This window comes from Callionymus lyra, chromosome 4, assembly GCF_982586985.1.
Source record: "Callionymus lyra chromosome 4, fCalLyr1.hap1.1, whole genome shotgun sequence".
Taxonomy (NCBI): domain Eukaryota; kingdom Metazoa; phylum Chordata; class Actinopteri; order Syngnathiformes; family Callionymidae; genus Callionymus; species Callionymus lyra.
The window spans coordinates 21,397,257-21,420,044 of NC_141821.1; the positions used below are offsets into that span (position 1 = coordinate 21,397,257).

The window sequence follows — 22,788 nt, forward strand, 5'->3', positions numbered from 1 at the left end:
TTTTACACATAGAGTTTTATATACTTGCAATATTTTTGAATTTGAAGCCTTTTTAATTCAATAAAAAAAAAAAGTTTAATATTATCACCAGACAAAACCAGAAAAGGTTTTACAAATACCTAAAAAAGCCAATCTTCATATTATTTTGACATATAATAACATGTATAGATTATTTTGAGATAACGTGATACAACTAGTCTTTGTAATTTCCCTTTTCCCATACCGTCTTCTTCTAATTCATTGCTTTATTTTGAGTCTGACAGCCCTATACCAGTGTGTGTATATAATATTGCCCTAAAGAAAATGTGGCCAACCCACCACCCTGACACGTGGCCAGTCTAGAACAGATCACTGACAACCACACACACACACACAGTTACTTGGAATGTAGGAGGAAACCAGAGTGTTCATAAAAACACAACAGAGAACATAAATTCACTTTAAAGCAAGAAAAAATGGGGCAAAGATTGGACACATTGTTAGTCATTTGGAAACTCATCATTTTGAAATTGTCATATTATTTGAAATACATATTTTTAATCCACATTTCCATTGAAAAGAGCCGGAGACATCAAATCTCTGGGGAGATCTAAATCCTGCGGCTCCCTGCTGTGCAGGGACGGCAGTGGAAACGTGGACTTATCGAGGAAAACAAAGATGTCAGGTGCAGCGTCACCCCGGACTTAAAACACCCAAACTTTGAGCTGTGATATTTGGAGGGAGTCGGGACAAAAGAGCCATTCACATGGGATTAGCATCCCGGGGAGGTGATGCCACGTTCAATGTTCCTCAGTTTCACTCTTCGCTCTGGACAAAGATCCAAAACAATCACTTGACAGAATCAGAGTGACGCACAAGGGAGGCAGCTGTGTGCTAAAAGATGATCTGCCATCCTTCCCATGTGTCAGGAGTTATGTAATCCACCCCCAGATTATTATAAAATTAGCCCGACAAAGCATTTTTCTAAGAAAATATTATTTGAAAAAATGGTTCCATTTGTTAGCATTTTCAAACGTGTCCCTTTATTTTAACATAGAGGAACAAAATTGTCACTATGATATGATGAAAACCCAACCTGCGACAATAAAAACATCATTTATCTAATTAATTAAGACATTTTTAGCCCTTGAAAACTGACATGTTAGATATATCACATGCATTATTAAAAGAACTGTGACATCTAAACTTTTCTTTACATAGTTATGAATAGTATTATTGTTATTATAAATACTGTTGTATTTATTTTTGTTATTATTTATCTCTCTTTCAATGTTGGTGTGTGAATGGGGTGTGTGCTGGAATAGTGGATTGCTTTGTATTTTACTTCATTTTAAATGTTGTCTAATTTTGCTTGGTAATACTACTCAATAAATACATAATAAAATGAAACTTACTTGTTTACTTAACTAAATAACCAGATAAATCGGATTTCAATGTATTTATTTCAAATATAAATCTAGAAAAAAGTTCACGTGTCAAAAAGCATTGAAACTGAGCTAAAGTGCTACTTTACTTTATTATAATCTAAAGTGGATTTACTGGAAATGCATGAAGAGTGATGGACATCGAGGCTCCTGTCTATGGTGGTTTTATTCTTCCAATCCTGAATTAACAAATTCCTTTAGAGGTTGATCACTGCCACCCTCTGGTCTGGAGTGTGATCTGAATATTAACTCATTCATATTATTAAATAATAAAAGACATGGCTTTGATTTTAACTTTATTACGTTTTCTTAAAGTTTCGGGGTTCACATTTCTTTTTCAGAGTGTTAAAAAAAACTATTTCGGACTCTTCCAAAATGGGTTTTAATCCAGTGTGTGATGAATTACAATAGTCTAATAATGTCTTCACATCCTGGCCGTGCAGTTGCAGTTGCAGTGCTGTAATCAAACCCATATGTGATTAGAGCATACATAGTTACACAATTATTTGGTTTTCTTAACTTTTCTTCCACTCATACATAGGGTTGAGGAGCTTCTTGGGGGGCGGACCCTGACCGTCTCTCTGGTCCATCACAGGAAACACTTCACAGACCATGACGTTCTAAGAAACACAATTTTACATCACTCTGATAGTAGGCTACCACAGGTAGTAGGCTGTGAAGTGGTACTTTTTTGTCATAAAGTTGTATACATTAAATTACAAAAGTGTCCACTACAGGGCACCCACAGAAAAGAACATTTCAATAAAAGACTACTGCAGGATGATGGTTGGGATGTTTTATTTTTCTGATGTCGGGGCTTAGTTTCAAACGTAAAAGCTCGTTCAACATTTTATATCTCCATGTCCTTCACTGACGGTTTGGACCTTAAACCATTCAAGTATTTTTTTCTCTTGGATAAGAGCATTGAGTAACTTGTCATGATCTTTATCTTTTCAAAATATTTTTTTTTCGACATTTGCAGAACCTATCAGAAGCTTTTATTGCATTCATCCGATACGTGTGCGCTCCTATACAGATTCTTCTTCAACCTTGACTCGACTCCATTAGTGTGAGGCACAAAACAACACAAGATGGAGAAGAAAAAAAAGGAAGGATTTCTAAAGTCGCTGAAAGACTAAAGAGAGAGCGAGAGCTACTAAAGGCATTGAATTCTGACTAGAGAGTAGAGCATGGTGGAGCAGACAAATATTGACAACACAAAGAGAAGTAGGTTAGTTGAGTGTGTTTTGCCCTCGTGTATATGCCATGAACCTTCTACTGAACCAAGGTTTTTCATTGTTTGAACCAGAAACTGGGGACACCCTGGAAAGGTTGTTGATTGACCCACAAGAATGCAACGACGCACGTTTTAATGGCATCACACTCCAAAGTTTGATCAGGTAGATATTTTCAACAGGGCTTCCCTCCTCTTGAGCAAATCGTGTACTTGTCAAAACATAAGTTCCACCTGGATTCACCGCACCGTCATCCCGCTCTCTTGCTGGCCCAGGACCGACTCCTTCTCTGGGTGATTCTTCACGGGTAAACACGACCTAAATGTGCCTGTAAATAATGAGTGGCGATTATGCTCTGTTACACCACGGAGGGAGAGACGGTGACAGAGAATAAATAAAGAAGAGAACAAGTGGTGGTGGTAGTGGAGGAGGAGGGATGTGGGGGGTAAAGCTTTGACAGTTAATTATCTGGAGGATATGGCAATCAGAGCAGCAAGAGTGTTTCTGAGTGTCTCTGTGATATTCAGTCCTCGGGGATGTGTCATCGAATTCATACAGACAATCTGTTAAAGGCTGAAGGCCTCTCGGCTCGCTCTCCTCGGCTGTGTTGTTGCCAAACTGCTCGGCTTCCTCTGATTATTCACCTTGACAGAAACGTCTCTCCTGCTGCCCCGAGTCAAGCGTTCTTACTAATTAGTTCAGGTTTGAATCAAATACGGGTCTTAAGACGACACGTGCTGCCGGAGCGCCGAGAGAGTAGATGAATATTATGACCGGCAATCAAAGCCGTGTCAGGGTTATTTATACTTTAATCTATTTGTGTTTCTTTCTTTTAACCAAAAACTTTCTTTTATTTCTTTACACATAACACGTTCTCATTCAAATGTCGGGTATAAAGGTGAATAAATTAAAGTCTCCTATACTTTTTATTGTGGACTTTTAATTTTAATCAAAGTTCAAACATGTTTTTTTTTTGATTGGAGAGATTAACATGATACAAAACATTTGTATTTCCTGCGACGTCAACATTTTTTGTTTCCCTACATACAGTGTATGTCCTAAACACACTTTTTTGTTGTTGCTTTGTGTATAATGAGAAACGTATATGTTAGCAACTCATTCATAGCTTCTTCACTTTCTTCTGACTGTGTCCCAAATATTTTACATGTCAGTTTTCAATCATGCTAATGCTAAAAGGTAGGACCAATTTTTCTAGTTTTGTAAGGACTTTTCTATTTTTTGTAGCCCTTATTGGACTTTTTTCCTACTTTTTGTTGGTTTTACTTTTTTTTTAATGGTCAGTTTTTTTGGAATGGTTGTTCAACTTATGCTCCTTTTACATTTAAGTTAATTTACCATTTTTTTCACAGCAAACTTTTACTCATTGTCACCTTTTGTACTGTGTGTCTCTCATTTTCCCTTCAATAATATCTTATATTTTAGTTTATTTTCAAGTTTATTTCTTTTGTGAACAAAACTAAAGTCATGAGGAAAATATAAAAAAAAATAGACCTTGACATTCAACCAAGCTCAAATAAAATGTAAGCTGCCACGCTGAGAGTAAAAAAAAAAAATATCCATTCTCAGCTGAAAGACGTCTCACTTCCTCCACTTTCAGGTACACTGGAGATCAGCCCCCCACAATTACTCCTAGAAAATACCCACATTTGTTTTTTTTTCATTTGCTTTCATCTTTTAAAAAGGGATATTTTCTCGCTCTGACTCGCTGCTGTAACACATTTTTTGTGTGCACGTTCGTCCATGTTTGATCGTTTGTATTTTTGTTGTTATATTATTTTCCAGTGCGGCTGAATATATTACAGGCGTCCTGCAGTGACTTGATTCTTAATCACGCAGTTCAAATTCAGTCAGTTAGCTGCAGGCCTGGCTGCCTCTCCTTAGGCTCGCCCCGGGTCACAGCCCTTCATTTGCTTTTTGGTTTGGAGCCATTGTACACACACACACGTAAGCACACACACACTTTCTGTCAGATATGAATAGAGCCTGTGGCAGTTAGCAGGAGGTCACACTTTGGGTCAATATATGAGTAATTTTGCCCTCAAATCAGTGAGAAACAATCCCCGGCTGTAGCAAGTCAACTTGTACTTTCTTTCCTTGAATGCTGATGTTTAGGACTCGACCTCTTCCGCGGGTTCACATCGAGTCATTTACTTCCTCCGCACACTCGCCTCAGTAAAGGATCACCCTTAAAATATTTCAACCCTTAAACAATCAGGGCCAGTTAAATCAATGCACTTAAATGTGCTTATTCATTTGACACTAGTTTGACCTTCACCGTAAAGAGAATACGCTTCGGTCATTTGTCACATTTTTCTATTTTTCACGCCTGACTTCCTTTTCTTTTTCCTTTCAAAAAGTTGACCTTTTTCCCTAACATTCATTTCCCTCCCTAAAAGATATCTATTTTTTCCTAATGTTCTTTTATTGTCTTTCCCCACAATATTTCCCTCAACTTCATTTATTTTCATCATCTGGTATTAAAAAGTGAATCCATAGCAGACATACAAGGCAGACAGTCACATACACATCCAGCCAAAAAACAAAAAAAAATGACAACATAAAAACATATTCACAGCCTGGTTCACTATACAGACTTGTTTTCTTTCCTATTATTTCACTCACACCCTCATGTTTATATTCCGTGTAACAGTTTCACTCAATTTGCCAAAAAAAAACAACAACAACCCTAAAACGGGTGCTATCGAAATGAAGTATTAGCCTCAACCAATCACAATTTATCTGGTCGAAACTCCGCCTCTTGACTGGAGCCTGGCTCAGCCGGAAAAATGGCTTTTCCAAAAAGGTAGCGTCCACAAATAGTCTTCAAAACCGTGGTTCAGTTACAGACGGGTGACAACAAAGCTACGACGTCCATGTCTTATATGAGATACGACATTCATTAGAGTCTTAACCACTAGGACATCAGTGACGTTGTCTTGGTAGTATTTCGTTTGGTGATATTATCTAGTGATTCCAAAACCATTATGGAATTAACAATAACAACAGAGTTTGTCCCCACAGTCGCATGAGATTTATTGGAGTGATGTGATGGTTCGCTTTGTTTTAATGAAGATGATAGTTCTGGAACAGAGCACATGGGCGTCGTCGTTAGAAGCCGCAAGATTATTCAAGGACTTTTCATTGTCTTTTCCTTCACTAGATGTAGAGTCAATGTGTGAGGCTTTGTGTAGCAAAGCAAACAGAGAAAACAAAGCAATACACATACAAGAAGCACATAATGTGTACAGAACTGCAACCCTGGTTATCAGAGTAGATGCTAAGGAAACACAAAGGTCAAACAATAAGACATGGTCTGGATGAAAAACACATTTTCTCATTGTCTTTTTGAGCCAATTGCCTTTTTCTCAATGTGTTTTCTGTTTAGTATGGAAGGTACAACAAGATCGATTGTTGAACACTTCAAAAGTTATTATATCGACAGATTCACCTGGTATGAGGTCTTCTTGAAGTTGGGCGTTGCTAATGCAAGTGGTTTGCTTTTTCACTCTGTTCTACATCACACTCGTTCTGTGCCTTATCATGACACTTTTAACACGGACGGATGGACAGACACATAGATGGATGGCGAGAAAGATGGATAGAAGTACATAGTGGCTGAGAGGCATGATAGCTAGATTGGCAGATTAAAGGGTGTAGGGGGCGACAGATGGATAGCTAGATACTGTAGCTAGATGACAAGACAAGAGTAAGAAATGGATAGCTAGATCTGTAGGTGAAAATGGAATAGGCAGACGATAGAAAGAGACCAATGGCCTGATAGGCAGGTAGAAGTATGGATGGACAGACGGATAGATAGCTGGACAGGTAGATGGACGTACAAAAATAGAAAGCTAGATTGGTATATAGAAGTATGGATGGATAGATAGATAGATTGCTGGACAGGTAGATGGACATACAAAAATAGAAAGCTAGATTGGTATATAGAAGTATGGACGGATAGATATATAGATAGATAGCTAGACAGGTAGATGGACGGACAAAAATAGAAAGCTAGATTGGTATATAGAAGTATGGACGGATAGATAGATAGATAGCTAGACAGGTAGATGGACGGACACAAATAGAAAGCTAGATTGGTATATAGAAGTATGGACGGATAGATAGATAGATAGCTAGACAGGTAGATGGACAGACAAAAATAGAAAGCTAGATTGGTATATAGAAGTATGGACGGATAGATAGATAGATAGCTAGACAGGTAGATGGACGGACAAAAATAGAAAGCTAGATTGGTATATAGAAGTATGGACGGATAGATAGATAGATAGCTAGACAGGTAGATGGACAGACAAAAATAGAAAGCTAGATTGGTATATAGAAGTATGGACGGATAGATAGATAGATAGATAGATAGATAGATAGATAGATAGATAGATAGATAGATAGATAGATAGATAGATAGATAGATAGATAGATAGATAGATAGATAGATAGATAGATAGATAGATAGATAGATAGATAGATAGATAGATAGATAGATAGATAGATAGATAGATAGATAGATAGATAGATAGATAGATAGATAGATAGATAGATAGATAGATAGATAGATAGATAGATAGATAGATAGATAGATAGATAGATAGATAGATAGATAGATAGATAGATAGATAGATAGATAGATAGATAGATAGATAGATAGATAGATAGATAGATAGATAGATAGATAGATAGATAGATAGATAGATAGATAGATAGATAGATAGATAGATAGATAGATAGATAGATAGATAGATAGATAGATAGATAGATAGATAGATAGATAGATAGATAGATAGATAGATAGATAGATAGATAGATAGATAGATAGATAGATAGATAGATAGATAGATAGATAGATAGATAGATAGATAGATAGATAGATAGATAGATAGATAGATAGATAGATAGATAGATAGATAGATAGATAGATAGATAGATAGATAGATAGATAGATAGATAGATAGATAGATAGATAGATAGATAGATAGATAGATAGATAGATAGATAGATAGATAGATAGATAGATAGATAGATAGATAGATAGATAGATAGATAGATAGATAGATAGATAGATAGATAGATAGATAGATAGATAGATAGATAGATAGATAGATAGATAGATAGATAGATAGATAGATAGATAGATAGATAGATAGATAGATAGATAGATAGATAGATAGATAGATAGATAGATAGATAGATAGATAGATAGATAGATAGATAGATAGATAGATAGATAGATAGATAGATAGATAGATAGATAGATAGATAGATAGATAGATAGATAGATAGATAGATAGATAGATAGATAGATAGATAGATAGATAGATAGATAGATAGATAGATAGATAGATAGATAGATAGATAGATAGATAGATAGATAGATAGATAGATAGATAGATAGATAGATAGATAGATAGATAGATAGATAGATAGATAGATAGATAGATAGATAGATAGATAGATAGATAGATAGATAGATAGATAGATAGATAGATAGATAGATAGATAGATAGATAGATAGATAGATAGATAGATAGATAGATAGATAGATAGATAGATAGATAGATAGATAGATAGATAGATAGATAGATAGATAGATAGATAGATAGATAGATAGATAGATAGATAGATAGATAGATAGATAGATAGATAGATAGATAGATAGATAGATAGATAGATAGATAGATAGATAGATAGATAGATAGATAGATAGATAGATAGATAGATAGATAGATAGATAGATAGATAGATAGATAGATAGATAGATAGATAGATAGATAGATAGATAGATAGATAGATAGATAGATAGATAGATAGATAGATAGATAGATAGATAGATAGATAGATAGATAGATAGATAGATAGATAGATAGATAGATAGATAGATAGATAGATAGATAGATAGATAGATAGATAGATAGATAGATAGATAGATAGATAGATAGATAGATAGATAGATAGATAGATAGATAGATAGATAGATAGATAGATAGATAGATAGATAGATAGATAGATAGATAGATGACAGACGGCTTGGGAGAAGATTAGCTAGATCTGTAGATAGAAGGATAGAGGGACAAAATAAAAAGGTAGATAGATGTACGGATGAACAGATAGATAGACAGGTGGAAATAGAGAGAGATAGCTCGACATGTAGATGGATGGATGAAAAGACCAGTAGTTACACATGTAGATAGATGGACGGCTAAATAGACACACTTTGTTTGTGTCAATGTTGCTGAACATGAGCCACACTATCATGACACTGCTGTACGTGTATCGCCAAAGGAGAGTGTTATTGAATGTGTGGGTAGATTCTTGGCACAGGGTCTTCCGTTTGTTCTGTAGAGTCCACTTGTGGCAGGTCGTATGAATGATTTATAAAATGTATATACAGTATCTACAGTTACATAGTGGCAGATTAACATATCCAATAACAACTCCACAGCCTAATGTTTTGGATTTGAACCGACAACTTTCTCGTATGGGTTTAACACTCCTTTTTTCTTTGTTTTAGTGAAATATTCAATTAATAACTGAACGAGCAAATGAAAAACTCAATATTATATTGGTAAATTCTTAGTGTGTGTGTCTTCGGTCGGTTGACTTTTCAACACTCCTGTGTCGACTGTATTCCAGAGAAGAGTGAGGCTTGATCTGAAACTTCCGCACCATTAAGACGCCGCTGCCTCGGGAAAGCGATTCATCATGTCAACGTTCTGGTGTTCCACTCGTTTAAACACGAACCCCTCTCACCACTAACACAGTTGTCATTAAAACGTCCGCACACGACGGACGTTTGCATTCTTCACATCACAACCCTCTTCTTCATCCTCGCGACCTCCTGACCCCGCAGCATTTCCAGAACCCCCCCGGAGTACCTGCTTGTTAGGCGACACTCCGGGAGATGAGGTCAGAGGTCAGTGACTGACAAGCAGCGGTGGAGATGCTTTAGTTAAAAGGGGCGACCTGCTTCTAAGCGCCCCAGTACGAGCGCCCATCCTCCTTTTGGAGGCAGGAGCGCATAGAAATGCTAATCAAGGCTTCATCTGTGTTCACCTTGTTAGGCTGGAATAGTAAACAGCATATTAGGGCTGATGGTGTCCGGGATGTTTTTAGCAACACATTTCATTTGAGTAATAATAATAAGTCAGAAATCTTTCTTTTGATTGCCAAATACAGAAGCAAATTAAATTACTTTTTAATGTTTCTCTCAAGTCATTGACGCTGCGCTGTGATTTGGTTTTATTTGGAGTTATTTTAATTTATCTGTGAGGTTCCTGAGCGTCAAGATGTTCCTCAGGCTCTTTTCTGTTTGAGATCGTCATACTTAACTCTTGTGTGGTTTTCCGGGGAACTCCAGTTGCTTCTAAACACACAAAGAGATCCATTGATGAATCTAAATGAGTTGTTTTCTCTCTTTAAATGATATTAAACTCATTACAAAACACATCATGACAAGGGGCGCTCAAAACTTTCACTCTCACTACTAGGACTGTAATATTGTTCTCAAGTACGATGTTAAGAAAAAGCATTGTCCTATTTTTCTTATCACATGTATCCCGCCATGTTTGCTCAATGTAATCTGATCATGTGACTAGGTACATCCACCCAATCATTCAGAGAGGTTTGTTATTAACTGTTTCCATTCATGTTTTTTTTAATTGCGTAATTTCAACTCATCAAATGGATTCATGGGAAAAAGAAAAATAAATACACAGATTAATATTGATTGTGTTTCACCAGTATCTGTATCGACTTTATTTGTTTTCACCTTTTTGGTTTATTTAAATTCAATTAAGTGTGTGTAAAAAAATAACTTGTAAAATAAGTGTTTTTATTTACAATAAGTATGCAAATATTTAGGGTGTTTGTACATTTTTGTGTTGCAATTATACCTCCAGCTGCCAGATGGCAGGACGAGACAATACAGTCGGTTCTAAAAACTGTTACTAAAGTTACGTAGGTGTATCGGAATATATTGTATGGAATCGTATCGTAAAATGAATACATCTCATCATCTCATCATCGTATCCTGAGCTCAAAATATCGTATGGAATCATATAGTGAGATTAGTTTTTTGCTACAGTCCTACTGCTGACACCATTTCAAAATCTTCAAATCGACTTTTCAATTTTTTTTTTAATAATAATAATAAGAATAATAATACATTTTATTTAAAACAGCTTTCACGAGACTCAAGGTCGCTGCACAATAAAATCAGGATAAAAACAACAAAGTGCCAGCAGTAGATGAAAGGGGTTAAGAGTTTGTTTCTAGGCCTAAAAACAAATCACAATATTTGCGAGCGTCCGTGTTTCATCAGCTATTCAGGAATATGTCTCTACATAACAAGCTTCAGATAACAAATCTTCTCTTTCTTTAACCCAGCGGCAAGAATATTTCTCTGAATAGTCTAAAATTTTCACTTCTTATCAGACGTTGCTTTTTCTTTCGGGAACAGTTGGTTAAGTTTCATTTTTGTATTACTTTTGAACCAAACCATAACAATAAGGTTGAAAAAAATGATATTTGTAAAGGTTTTCAGTACAAATTGATCTAAGGTTCAACTGTATCTTTTCCACTTGCTTACTGACAACTTACTTAAATGATCCAAACCAGTCTCCTTTAAAATAATCAACATTGAAATGTCACCTTCAATATTATTTCCAGAGAAGATTTTGAGATCTGTCTGCAGACGGACGATGATTATTAAACTTTCGGACACACGTTCTCAGAGAGAAGGGCATCCAGAGGACAGTCGAGGGGGGTTTAGACGGAGGACAAAGTAGTTTTCATAACTTCATATGTCACGACAGGAGACGTAAAGTCAGAGAGTTGCTGCTAGACCAGTGAGTTTCTGGGAGCCGGTAACCTAGCAACTGCACACGCTAGAAATGATATTGGAACTAGTGCACGCTGGCCCTTTAAATCACGTATCAGAGCGGAGACTTTATTTCTGAGCTGCGGTGAACTGAAATTATGACAGAATGATGATATTGAATCAATCATTTTCCTCGGAACATTCTTGTAGTGAAAAACAGAAAATCCCCTCATTGTCTAAAACAATACAATTCATGAAAAACTGACAATATGAATAAATGCATTTGGTTAGAATGTAAATTTGCCACACCACAAGAGATGTCCAGATCTGGAAATTCTGTTATACAAAACCTATTTATGAATCATTTTAAAATCCAATTTATATGAATAAACTCAAACCTAAAGATAAAATAAGAACACGACTACATAAAACAGTGAAATTGAAGATGCTAGTCTCTTCAATCTTTTTTCCTGGACGTGTTTTCAGAGGTATAACATGTAATTTGATTTTATTCATTTTCCTTTCATTAGAGTTTTTTCACTGACCATCTGCAGATGTGTTTGAATGTATAATTTCTCAAATAGCAGTTGCAGAAAACCACATAAATGAAGATAAAATAACAACCATTAAGTGCTAGAAAAGGTCAGAAAAACATTTAACGAAACAAATGCATATCATCATTTTCCGCCGTTTTTTCTCTTTAATGGCATTAGCTGGAGCCTGTCCTGGCTATACCAGGAGAGAAGCTTGGTACAATATATATTCCAGAACAGAGGACATATGGAGACAAATACATTTACTCGTAAATTGATTTTAGCGTAGACATTTATTTAAACCTATTTACAAGGTATGAACATTAAGGATGTCGCCACTCCTTAATCATTGTTGCTGGACGACAGCAAATCCCCATGTATGCTCTGGGACTCAAACCTGCAACCTGGTCGTGGTCATGCAGTTTCATCTGCATGTTACCCAGCATGCCAACTAGTTAGTTACGTGAGAGGAAACTCAATTCACGTTTTTTTAAGCTGCTCTGAGAAATGCTCATAATTTTTTTTTTTTTTTTTTTTGTGATGCTTGTAAAGACTGAAATAATAAAGTTTCATTATCAACAAGACACTAGTGGTCTGAAATGTTTACGCAGCGATAACACCATTTATCAGGATAAATTAATCAGCTTTCCTAATGGGAGTCATTTCTCCTCAGATGAATATACATTTTAATTATTTAGTAGTTGCCTTATCAGCTATTATAAACTTTATTATTTAGGAGCTGCATTATCAGCCGTTATCCATCGAGGCGTGAGACTCTCTCTCATATCTCTGCAGCTCGACCTCCAGACTCCTGCTGGGAGGATGAAGCGAACGTTCCCTCCGCTTCTACTAGGGGGCACTAGACTCCTGTCGACGCAGCGTGGCTCCTTTGTCCTTTTTTTTACATTAACAAGTCCATTCAAGATAAAATGAGACATGTAGATGTGAAACCATGTCAAAGATTTTCATTCCCTTTGACGGACAACATGCAAATATAATGACTTTGTTGCATTTTTTTTTCCCCCTTCTTTTTTTTTTCTTTTTTTTTTTTACGGTGACTCTTGCTCCAGTATGATAAAGAGCTGAAGGAATGAGATGATAACAAACAGAATCATTATGACGCATGGGTTGGTGGTAGCGACAGAACGACTTCCACTGAAGCCAACGTAAAGAAAAAGAGAACATGAAAGCTTGTGTGATGTTTGTGCCATTTCATGTCCTTCCCGCTTTGAAAAATAATGGCACGATATCACAAGTCCCTGCACCACTGATCTCTTCTTGTGTGTGTGTGTGTGTGTGTGTGTGTGTGTGTGTGTGTGTGTGTGTGTGTGTGTGTGATCTCAGCACCTACCAGGAACATGACACAATCCAGCCATTAGCTGGGAAGAGAGTTTCTCCTTCCTCACATTATTTTAAGCATCACTAATTGAAAATGTCATCAGTCAGCGGTGGGACTTGTTGCTGAGACTCCTAATGGCGAGAGGAAATTTAACCTCTTTTCAAATTCTCTTCTCTGTTAAACTTTACTATCTTTTCGGCCTTTTTTTTTTAAGTGACAATGCGTTGAAAAGCGTGTTCCAGGAGCATCTCCATGTGTGCGCATCGATCACGTGATCACAGTTTAGTAGTGTGAACTAAATCTTGCAATATATCATAAACCCTCCAAAAAAAGTAAAGAAAATGGAGAATATTAAGATTAAAATGCATGTTTAAAAGACAAGGTATTTGAGCAATTCAATTTCAACATATACTGTCAGATAAATATATGAAGCAGTGAGGTCAAAGTTTATATTTAGGGATTGAAAGTGGAGGAGGTGTTGCAGGACTCATCCTGGTTTCAACTCAAAAACTTTAAAAAGAGCAATATTTTACCGCAGATCAGCCAAAGACACTGACTAGCTGGCTAGTGTTTATGTGTCAAATATGTGTCGAAAACCCACATTGTTTGAAGAGCACTTTTAATCACCATGGGAAACATATTAGACCACTCTTGTCCATCTCTCTTGTCCATCACTCTTGTCCATCACTCTTGTCCATAACTCTTGTCCATACAACAAAGTAGTAACTTCTGTGTGTATCATGTGATTAACAGAGAAAAAATAATACATGGAAGGCCAAAAAATTTGTCGGTTTAATGTCCTAGACACTACTGTAGGAGCTATCATGGAAAATAAATAAAATATAACTTATTTAATTGACAAGGTTTTTTTTATAGTAATCATTATATTTGTACAGTAAAATGAACCTTTATTCATGCATATTGATGAAAAAACAACAAGAAGAACAAAGCTCTATATTCACGGTACAGCAAGAATTCATGTATCTGATAATGTCTCATTTTATTAATCATTGTAAATAATAACAAAATTTCCCATCAATAGTCTATATGTTACAAATACTTTGAACAGGGTTTAAAATCACATGTATGCATTTGAAACTTAGTAGTTAAACAAGGTCCACTTCCACGTTTTACCAGCACGACACCGAGGTTTTAAGTCACGTGTAGAACTGAAAGTATCTTCCTCTCGTCGCCACAGAATCTGTGGTAAATGCTCTGTTAGCGTGGAAGGCAGATGAGTTACGGTCATTTAAATTATGCATGTCACTTCCTGTCCCCGCTGACATGTTGGCTTCACGTCGGTTAAATGCAGTTGAAGTGTTTTGGATCAAAGTCTGTTTTTTTTTTTTTTACAACCTGTGCTTTGGGAAACACATATTATTTATTTTTGTAACAACCACTAATTTTTTCCTTTTATGCTCCCATTTCCAGTTGATCTCAGGAAGTCTTCAGCATTTCTCACAGAAATATATAAACCATTTAAAGCACATTGTGATGCTATTCATAGACCTCTGCCACAAATGTAGCATTTTTGAGCAAAATAGAAAATATAGGTACGTTTTTAATTGTATATAGTTCAAATATTTGAACATTCGAGACATTCCAAGACTGTTCTTGGAGTCATCAGTTTTAGATGTTTATTTTAATCTCTTCAATTCTTCATTAATTTAATACCTAATTTAAAAAAAAAAAACAGATAACAAGCAGGGGACAATATAATATTAAAAATAATACTCTAGTCGTACGAAACTAATGATGATCATTAAACCTGTTTTATGATGAGAAAAATAAAAGTAATTTTATCTGCAAAACAATAATAATAATGTTGATGATGATAATAAAAAATATTAATAATAATAATAATAATAATAATAATAATAATAATAATAATAATAATAATAATAATAATAATAATAATAACAATAATAATAATAATAACAATAATAATAATAAAAATAATAATAATCATTAGTATTATTATTATAATGTTGGTAATACAAATATTAATATTAATAATAACAAAAATAACAATAGGATGAATCCAGTGATAAAATATTGATTTAAGACAACTACGAAAATAGTTTTTAATAAATATACATTACTTAAGTTAATATTTTAATGGAACAAAAAAATGAAAGAGAATATGAAGGTAATTCAATTTTAAACTATTCATATTAATATTTTTGATAGATTTTTCTCTTTATAACTAAACACAGTCTAATATAAATCATTTTAATATTTATAATTTCAAAAATAAATGTCCTTCATTTTCTTAACCTGTATCATTAAGTTTAACCCTTGTGTGTTGTCTCTGGGTTAAAGGGAACAACCTCCACCATTGGTAATGTATTTCAGGAAGCCAGGAGGCCTTCGGGTCACCTTGACCCTGAGATAACACAAGGGTTAGGTAAGTAAGTAAGTAAGTAATTTATATTTATAGAGCGCTTTTCTAGACCAGGAATAACAACCTGTTGAAATTAAACACGTGTTACCAAATTGTGTGTCGGCCTACAACTGTAGATTAATGTAAATGATTTAAGTCTGTATGCTTTAAAAAAAAAGGCACATTTTTACTGAATAAAATCTTCACAAATGAAATGTTTAAATACTTTATATTAATATATAATTTAGATAAACACATAAATAAAACAGATACATCTTTTTTTTTATGAATGATTGCAACACAGCGGCCTCCGTCTCAATATAGAACCATTTATGTTATATAAATGAATAAACTTGTAAATGTGTCGTTAGATTTGTGTTTTTCTTCATCATCATCAATACAAATTTAGTTCTGGTCATTGTTGACATGATAGCATAACAATGACCACAATAAACAAGTGTTTTTGCTTTTTTTTTTTTTTTCGTTCGATTTGCTGCCTATTTTTCCTCTTACTCTGGATGTTTGTGTGTGTGTGTGTGTGTGTGTGTGTGTGTGTGTGTGTGTGTGTGTGTGTGTGTGTGTGTGTGTGTGTGTGTGTTCGTTGTGAGTTTGTGCCTTATTACGCATCACATAATCATAATTCTGCTGCTGTGTATCATTCTTATCAAGATTTAAGCCACTTCATTCTCATTCATCATCATCATCATCTTCATCATCATCATCATCATCATCATCATCATCATCATCATCATCATCATCATCATCATCATCATCATCATCATCATCATCGTCATCATCTTCATTCGTTTAGTTTCTACTTTTTCCTGAAGGAGTAAATCTCCACAATTAATCTATAATTTCAGTGTGTGTTCATGTTCCTTTTTTTCTCTGTGTGTGTTTGTAGTGTGTGTGTTTGTATGTGTGTGTGTTGCCTGAAGCGTCTCATTGCTGCAATCTCTCTCTCTCTCTCTCTCTCTCTCTCTCTCTCTCTTCTTTACATCTCTCTCCATTTCCTCTTGCTTACTCTCTCTCTCCCTCCCTGTCATCCCTCCTGCATCCTGCCTCACCCAACCTCTGTCTTTCTCCTCCTCCTTTGTCCATCCTCTCGCTCCCCCCCCCCCCCCCCAACCATGTCTACCTCCGTATGCCTCTTCTTCCTCTCCATCACTCTCTCGCAGATGCCATATCACACCACACTCTCCTCCTCCCTCCTCGTTCTCTTCTCCGTCTGCTTCCTGCGCTCTCATTCGCTCTGCCGGTTCATTTGTTTCGACCGAGCCACTAAAGCGGCTGCTGAACGGAGAGGAGGAGGTTTTTTTTTTTTTTCTTTTTTTTTTTTTTCCTTCTCTGTCGAGCATCTCTGCCGCCGCAGCATCAGCACCAGCGTCTCCTGCCGGGATCTGCCTCCTCCTTCTCCTCAGGGAGCTCTTCCTCGAAACCAGGAGGGGGGAGGAAGACCACCACTACCTCTTCCGTGGACCCTTGGGAAGACGTCAGGAAGGAAAAAAAGAATGGTGGAAGGGGAGGGAATTTTAGAGGAAAGGAAGAGGAGCGGCAACACCCTGGGCTACAGCAAAGAGGCGGAGGAGAGAGGAGGGTAAGAGGCCGACACACTGAGTAAACCTGTTGTCTTCTCTTCTTAAGCTGGCGGGAAAATTCTTCTTTTTTTTCCAGGGTTAACATTTTCATAATTTGTGTCTTTTGTCTAAGTTTCCGTGACTTTCCATCCGTCATCAACTTTTCAGTGGGAAAGAATTGTTAGTCGGACAACCTGTGGTGTTCGGAAGTTTTAGGAGAAAAATGTTTGATTTAAGGCTTCTGGCCGTTTTTTTTTTTTTTTTTGCCAACATTTATTAATCGATGTTGGGTGTGTGTGTGAGTGAGGAGCCCCCGGGTCGTCTCTCCACAGATGGCCTGGGTGGGTCAGCGGGCGAGGAGAAGTGTTTGGCTGTGGGTGGTAAATCCCAGCTCTCTCTGCAGCAGGTTGGGCGGGGGTCTTCTCAGATTTTTTTTTGGCTCGGGATGTGCATGTTTGTGTTAGTGTGTGTGCTCATGCGTGAGTCTCTGAGGGCCAAGTGGTTCTGGGCGAAAAAGCAACTTTGCATCTCATTATTCCTTTTCTTTTGTTTCCACGAATTCTCTTTTTTTTTTTGGGGTGTGAGTTTTGATTTATGGCTGAGAAATGATTTATTGCAACTTTATTGAGGAATAAGAAGATGTTTGAGATGGTGATGTAACATGTTGATCGCTGTCAGGGTGTGTAGGGGGGTGATGTGAGGTGTGGGGGGGGGGGGGGTTCGGTAATGGAGTATATGGAGCTACTGTCACACTACAACGCCTCCTGGCCTGACCTCCCTAACCCTGCAACCCTTCATCTCCCCTGTGTACGCTACCCCCCCCCCCCCAACCACCACCACCCAAACCCCACCCTCAGCCCCTCCCCCCTCCCAGTTCCATGCAGAGAAGGAGCGCCGGCGTCAGCGGGGTCCGTCCTCGGCGGCAGGGAGGGGAGACCGAACGGGACCGTGGTCCAGGTAAGAGTCTGGCTGCTTCCCTTCTTCAGCTTTTTTTTTTTTTAATTCCCCCCCCCCTGCCCACCCTCACACACACACTCTCTGCTGGCTCACATTGAAAATGCCACCATTCTCAATTTTCTCATTTGCAGACGAGCCATTGATGGAGCTTTGCCTCGCGCTGCAGCGAGCGGTCTTCAATCAATGCGACCCCCCCACTCTCTCTGTGTGTGTCTGTGTTTGTTTGCCACTGGAGCCTGAAGAGGGGCTGCTTCTGATGGCCTTGCTGAAGCTGGTGATGATGCGTTGGCAGTGGCTCCTCCCCCGTGGTTTCTGGCTTAGCCCCCCTCCTCCCTTCCTTCCTCCTCTTCCCTCCCATGTTCACTGACTCTCTTCGGTGACGGGTATTCTTGGGTGGATAATACGGATCACGTTGTTATTGCTTAAGAATACGCGTAGTCGAGGAGAGTCCTTTCTTCGCCCCCTTTAACACCGGCTCCCCTGGCCCCCCAAACACCCACCCACTCACCTCAACACACTCTGTCTCTTACCCCCCCCTCCAACCCCCACCACCAAAAAAGAGGACTTTCAGATTGGGTGAATCCCACTCTGGCGGGCAGTTGAATGTCTCTTTTGCATCTGTGTTTCTGTCTCCGTGGCGATGGACAGAGTGTGTGTGTCTCTGTGTCTCACATTGCTTCTGTGTGTATCCCGATCGTTTCGTCTCGTCGTTTTGGGGAGTAGTTTGTGCATGAAGAGTCGCTGCGGGTGACGAAAACCAAAAACCTGTCCGCTCTGGATTTACTGTTGGTTTTGCCCAGGTGTGATTGGATGCTGCTTGAGTTGCTCCATCTTTGTCAACCAATTAGGTGCATGTGTACACCAGTCGTGACCCCTGACCTGTTGCTTGCTGTGTTTGAGGCCTTAGATTTCCCAGCAGCCCCTTTGACATGCTACTCATGGCAGGATTACCAAAGTAAAATCCCTTCAGCATGGTGCTGCACAGTCTGCCCTTTGACCCCTGCAGGATGATTGACAGTTGATTCTAATTTCAGTCTTTTAAATGATATCTAATAATAATTAAATTGTATATAAATGTAAAACAATGTTACATTTTTTAAATATATTTTTTATCTATAAAATGTATCTATTTTCAATTTAAATATATAATTATAATCGTAATAAAAAAAATGAATTAAACTCAATTCCATTCGATTTTATTTAAAGTGTCAAATGATAACAGCGTTATCTCAAAACACTTGACAGGTTTTACAGGATCGTTACAAAATAAATCCAGACAATGTTATTGTATCCATTTGTAATGCCTATAGATTAACCCCATTATTAACCTTGATACGTTAATAGAATACTGCTTATGAGGTAACATTTATAAAAATATATTATCGCCTCAACTAATGCTATACTAAAAAGATGTATCTCAAATGAAGTCATTTATTAAACTCATATACTTCTACTTACGTACTTTATATATATTATGGCCACAATTACAATATAAAATATAACATATTTAATTGTTTCATCTCGTCATGGCTAAATTTAGAATACCAGAATAGACATAAAAAATACAATATTTTTCAACATTTTCTTTTTTAAATCCATTTATTTATGTTCATGTACATTGCGTTAAAATAAAATAAATGCACTGCTCAAAATCCACTCGACTCTTCTAATTATTGTGTATTATTGTGTCAAATATGTGCATTTATTGTAGTTGTTATACTACTATTGACTGTGTATTAAATATTCGTATTATTTACTGAATTGATTCGGAAAATAAAGTGATTATTTTTCATTTATGAACTATAGAGTATCTGTGCCATTTGTTTTTTTCAAGTGTAATATACTTTTTAATGATTTAAAAGCCATTTTTGTTACATTATTTAAAACATAGTTTCGAGCAAACAAATAACAGCAAGCAAATAGAAAAATATATTTCATACATTTATTGTGTATTGTCAAAGGAATAAAGGTAAACAAATAGAAAATAATTATCTTTAAATTTATTTTAAATGTGGACAAAGTTTGTTGTGTTTTGGGGCCTCTGTCGTAGGCCTCACAATATTTCCACGGTCTGTTAATGTAAAGCTTTATTAAAAAAAATATCTATATTTGTACTTGAATCTCAATGAATAAAAAAGTGGACTCGTCACATTGTATGATCTTTTCTGGGCCTCCACTCGCCCTCTTCATGCCCCCTTTTATATGCTAATGCTGCTCCAATGACAGTTATCATAGCTCTCTCACACACACACACACACACTGAGAAAACAAAATGTCCACCATGAATGGTGGACAGCTCAATTTATGCATCGAGCAGAGGCGTCTAGATAAACAATTACCTCGGCTCATACGCTTCATAAGCAGCTTTTTTCCTTTTTTTTTTTTTTTTTCCGGTGGCGCATCCCAGCGACGCTCCATGAATATAGATGCCCCGTCCATGTCTGACAGCACACTCGGAACTTAACAGCCATGTAAAATCCATTTTAACAGCTAATAGGATCAACTTGACTCATACAGTGATATCCTCCAGCATGTCACCCTGCACCCCCCACATCTCCCCCCCCACACCCCCCATCCACGCTCGGATAAATGCACCTCGTGAGATGGAAGAGGAAATGATAGACCCGCTCTTCCAAATGGTTTTATTGTCCCGCAATATTCCGCTTCAGGATTACTCACGTCTGTCTGCTCTCAGACGCGCTCTCAGGATGTATTTAGATTTCAGCAACGTCATCTTGGAGCTGGCTTTTTTCTTTTCTGAAGACAAACAGACACAAACGTCAGGGAAAAAAACGAAACATTCAGTCCAGCGTGAGGGTCAGTTTGTTGCTAGAACAAGATGAAACCTTTAGACGTTCAAGTCATTCACGGCCGACGGCGGATAAAGATAAACCCAGATCGAGGCCTGTGTAATATTTTTAAAGAAACCAAGATTTAATCTTGTATTTGTTACATCATCATTTGTATTTTAAAAAAAACTAAACTTTAAATCATTTGAAATTTTTTTCAATTTGTCACAATAAATTAAAGAAATACTTTCTGTTTTTGTTGCTATAATCTTAAAAATAAACACATTCTTTAAATGTGCTACTGACCCTTTGTTTCATAGACTAAAACCAAAACTTTTTTTAGGAAAAGGAAAATAACAAAACATTATTCTGTTTATTCTTTGTCACAAAAGACACATATAATTATAGTGTTGTGCAGAGGGAACTCACTGAGCTAGCATGCTAACAACGACGTGCCAACATTCTTTTCCCCCCCTTTTTACTGGTTAAAATATGTAATTCTTAAAGTAGTACTACTTTATAGAATCATATAAGACAACACTAATAATGCAGGTTAACCTGAGTAGCAACAGACTTTTACAAATTAAACTAAAAACCTGCAGGGCTAAGCTAGCATGCTAACCTGTTTAAGTGTATTTGACCCACAGTTGTTTCATTCTCTAGCAAGTATATAATTAAACTTCAAATATCCTATTTTTAAGGGAAAATATAGATCTTTAAAAAGAAAGAAGCTTCAAGAAAAGTTCTAAATTCCTCCAACAGTATTCATCAAATTAAATAGAATGTTGCATACAATATTGACGAACAATAACAACCAAGATTTCTCACGCCCGGCCTTCTTCTTGAAGCGCTCTCGTCGGCCATCTTTGTTGTGTTGCAGGAGGCCTCGGCAGCTGCCGCGGCGCCCGTTCATGATCAAGCATCCTCATGATCCCCCGGTGTGTCGATGCATCGTGAGCTTGTGCGCCTGGCGAACGTAGCCGCGGTTGATCCTGATTTCGTGGCCCTGAATGGAAGGTTGTTTAATATTGTATGAAGCCATCAGCGACGATTACACCATGTGTCTTGCTTGAGTGTTGTGAAGAGCCGGCATGCTCCGTGTCATCCTCCCTGTTGATCCGGCCAATAAGGAATGCTCGTCGCTAAGTGTTGTCATAGCTGCTAACGGCGGTCGGCCGTCTGCTAATGCGCCCGCCGTTGTTCCAGCCATGCTTCTGAGGACTGTTGGGGAAATGGGACTGATGTTTACTGCTGTGCTCTAATGTGACGCCATCATTACCGCCAGGATGTTGTGAGGCTAACCTGGGATGAATCATTTTAATAACAGCACCGTGTGTCGTTTCCCCTGTAAATGTGCATAATGTCTTTTTTTTTATTGTGGCTCTGATTTTGAATAAACTGAAATGAACATTTTATTAATATCACGTGTCCAGAATTATTTGCACGAGGCCTCGACGCGCTGCCTCTGCTCGGAACAAAATCCAAGACTCAACGGCCTGGACTTGATTTTAATTATTTGTAGGGATTTATGGAAACAAAACATCTATTTATTTTTGTGGCTTGTTCACCAGTTTTAGATTGTAGACTTAAAAAAAAAAAAAAATATATATATATATATATGGTTATTAAAGGTAATTAAAAAAATTTACAGGAAAAATCTTATGCAAATCAAAGTGAAATGTTTTCTTTTTTTCCCAACT

General features: G+C 37.0%; 1 long non-coding RNA gene across 1 annotated transcript; it reads left to right on the forward strand.

Moving 5' to 3' along the window:
• Positions 1-16,150: 16,150 nt before the first annotated feature.
• On the forward strand, positions 16,151-22,509 carry LOC148082062 (uncharacterized). Its single transcript, XR_015710909.1, has 3 exons — positions 16,151-17,362; positions 18,200-18,299; positions 18,431-22,509. It is a non-coding gene; the product is annotated as an uncharacterized LOC148082062 (long non-coding RNA).
• Positions 22,510-22,788: the final 279 nt, after the last annotated feature.